The sequence below is a fragment of the Chrysochloris asiatica genome, unplaced genomic scaffold (assembly GCF_000296735.1).
Source record: "Chrysochloris asiatica unplaced genomic scaffold, ChrAsi1.0 scaffold00069, whole genome shotgun sequence".
Classification (NCBI taxonomy): Eukaryota; Metazoa; Chordata; class Mammalia; order Afrosoricida; family Chrysochloridae; genus Chrysochloris; species Chrysochloris asiatica.
The window spans coordinates 2,251,511-2,254,951 of record NW_006408587.1 but is presented as its reverse complement, the minus strand read 5'-3'; the positions used below and the strand labels follow the sequence as shown (position 1 = coordinate 2,254,951).

The 3,441-nt window shown below is 46.4% G+C and overlaps 1 protein-coding gene across 1 annotated transcript in view; it reads right to left on the bottom strand.

Moving 5' to 3' along the window:
* Positions 1–3,195, bottom strand: part of LOC102830724 (lysophosphatidic acid receptor 1-like) — a 223,045-nt gene extending 219,850 nt beyond the window's left edge. The window contains exon 1 of the mRNA XM_006864675.1: positions 3,084–3,195. The gene's annotated coding sequence lies outside the window, so the exon portion shown is untranslated. The remainder of the gene's footprint in view (positions 1–3,083) is intronic.
* Between the last annotated feature and the right edge of the window lie 246 nt (positions 3,196–3,441).

Genomic DNA, 3,441 nt, shown 5'->3' with positions numbered 1-3,441 from the left:
AGCAAGTGAGATTTTACTTTCTTTGAATTTTCTAACCAGATCTAACAAAAGTAAAAATTTGAATAAACTGCGGTATAATGGAAAGGAGCTCTGGTAGTGTAGTGGTTACGAATCGGGCTGCGAGCCGCAAGGTCAGCAGTTCGAAACTACCAGCGGTTCCGCGGGAGAAAAATGAGGCGGTCTGCTCCCGTAAAGATTTACAGCCTCGGAAACCCTGTGTAGAGTCGCTAAGAGTCGGAACCGACTCCATGGCACACAACAACAACAACAACATGGTATAATGGAAATTAAATTACACTTTTGGAAAACAACTTGTTATTGTTAAGTGCTTTTGAGTCAATTCCAACTCATAGCAACCCAGTATAGGGTTTCAGAGGAGTGGCTGGTAGGTTTGAAATACCGACCTTGGAAACAACCAGCTTCAAGTAAAAATAGAAGTTTCTTCTTAGATCTTATCAAACATCTTAAGGCAATGAGTTGCTGGGCCTTGGGGGCTCAGAACCATAAACTCAGAGGACACCATGGTAAGTTGGTATAACACTGACCACAAAGACAAAATTCTGGGATCTTGAAAATCATGGATGGCAGCCTAAGGTGCAGCTTTTAGTCTCTCCATGTGTAGGAGAAACTAGAGTGATGAGAAGTGAAGAGGCTTGAAGTCAATTAGTGCATGTGAACATCCGTCTCCAGGACTTTGAGAACAGAAGTAGACTAAATAGTGCCCGGCTCCCACTACCAACTGCTCTGAATGGGACCTCTTTTTTGTTGTTGTTGTAAAGACCAGTTTTCTTAGTCAGAAAGAGACTGGAGGAACCTGAGACTAGGGCCCTTGACCACCCTTGGGGTTTGGAAAGGAACTCACCTTTATGGTTCAATTTTCAGCCAAGCAGGAAGTTAGGTATATAGGGGGGACAACAACACTAGTAAGGCATGCTTACTGTGGAATGATCAATCATCAAAACCAAAAGGGCAACATTTCCTTAAGGACAAAGTTGAGAAGGGATGGAAAGGTGTGTGGAATGCAAATAGAAACCACAGGGTGGAAGCAGAATAACTGTTGTTGGTGGGAGGAGACTGTAGTCATTGAGATGAAACAAAGTGTGATTTGTTCAATGTAAAACTGATGATCTTGTCTGTAAACCTTCACTTAATTCACAATAAAAAGTTTTCAAAAATAAGTTTAAAGATGCAGTTGTTGAAAGGGCTGCCACTCATTTTGCCACCTCTGTCACCCTCACCCCTACCACATCATTAACAGAGATACTGATATCCATACTCAATGCACACAGCTCTGGGCAGCCGCAGACCCCAGAGAAGCAGTGATGTGAAAAGGAAGTTGGGTAGGTGATACCTAAAAGAGGTCAGGCCAGGAGCATCTTGACTTTTTGCCAATTTCAAGGCTCACACATTTTAAATAATGAAAGTAATGGAAGATGAATGCCAAGGGGGAAAGGATTACTGATGACCGTCTAGAGAAGGAAAGAAAGAGTAGAAAAAAATCAGCTCCTAGTCATGGCCCTTCCCTTCCAGGTATCCTTCCACAGCCTTTCCCTCCTGCCCTCACTTCCCTTTCAGACCAAATCTTTCACATTTCCCTGCATTCACTCACACTCTCCCAACTGTACTAACATGGGGTAATCATCCATCACTTTCCAGTTACGTGGGGAGGGGCTAAAAGGAACAGTCAAGATCACCAAACCCTTTCATTTTCCTGATGAAAAAAACAAATCAAGACTGAGCAAGATTAGCTGACCTGCGCTGTGGGTTAATGCGCCAGACTGCAAAGCAAAAAGTTTGAGCTGAAAGGTTGGCGGTTCAATGTCACCAGATGTTTCTTGGAAACCCTATACAGGGTCACTATGTGTCAAAATCAACTCGACGGCACTTCACAACAACAACTCACGAACTCAAATTATGACAAGGCAGTCCCAGCCTTTTAGATCCATGTTACCAATTCCCTTGTTCTCTGTTTTTACACTTAAATTAAGCTGTTATCAAGTGAACTGTATAGCCTTAAACACACTTACAAGGCTGATCATAAATCATAAATTTGCCTTAGAGTCAAATGTGCTCATTCCTACCCTGATTTGGAGAATGAAGAGCAGACACTACATGGCAGTATGTCAGTGTGTGTGTGTGGTGTCTGTGGGTTTAAATATCATCTAAATTGTAGTGTGATCCAAGCAAACGTAACTCTAATATGCACCCTTTATCCTTGGAGGATCACTCCTCTCTGACAAGGGAATACCTTCTTATAAGAACTTGGCAGTTTTCCAAGTTCAGACTCTCTTTCACCAAAATTGCAGGCTCTGAATCACAGACCTTTCTCTTCACAGTTATGCTTAAACTTGGCAAATAACTCTTAGGCAAATAGATGAAACACACAGACTGTTAAGAGCTCAAAGGAATAGAGGATTTTGGTGGAATAACTACAGTTACATATGTACTCGATCTATTCTAATGGGAAGCAAGGTATTCATAGTGAAACTGTAACAAGCTAGCACTCAATGAAAACCCACATTTAGGAAAAACCTACAGATCTCAACAGAAAGAAGGAGCACAAAGATTTCCCCGGCCCCAATCTACAAAGCAACAACTCTTGGACGCTGTCACTATTACACATCAAAGGCCAGATGGCAGTATAGAAAAACAAGAATAAACTTCGAATCCATTCACAGCAGACTAGTCCTACACAGACCAAAGAGCCGTCGATTACAAAACCAACAATTCAAAGCCAGGTTCCTCCCTTGCCTTACATATCCCAGTTGCTACTTGCTCAGCATGTTTGTTATCTGGACAGAAAGTTAAGTCAAAAGTCCTCAGCCCAGAAGGGACGACCGAATCCTCCGGGAGAAACTAGAAGAGGCAGAGCTCGGAGACCATAGCAGCTGGTAGCCTTAAGGCTCCAGGACCACCCGGTGGTCCACGCCCATCAGGACGCGGCTTGGGGGGCATTTTTAGCACCCTAGTAAGCCTTCCCGTGCTCTCACCCAGACCCAGGTAACCGAGGGCCTCCTACGTGTCATTTGGGCGGCATCGGGCCTCCGGCACTGCGCGTTGCACGTGCCCCAGGGAACACTGACCTGGCCCAGGGACAGTAGGGCAGGCGGCCCGGGCTGCTGCAGCAACTTCCCTCCCAGGGCTCGGTCAACTGGTTGGTAAGGGAGGCTAGGGCAGCCTCGCCTCCTGCAGGCCGGCTCGGTTCGTATGCACACACACCCACCCACAGCCGACACACTCTCACACACGCGCGCGAACACACGCCATAAAACCCCGTCTGCAGCAAGGGCAGAGGGATCCTAGCGCTCCGCTGGGCGGTCAAGGAAACGCCGCGGCTCCAGGCTCAGCGGCCACTGGCTCAGCGTCCAAGCAACACTGCGTCCCTCCGCCCCGCGCCGCGCCTGCCCGCCCCTTTACCTGTGCTGGTTGGGTCGCGCGTTC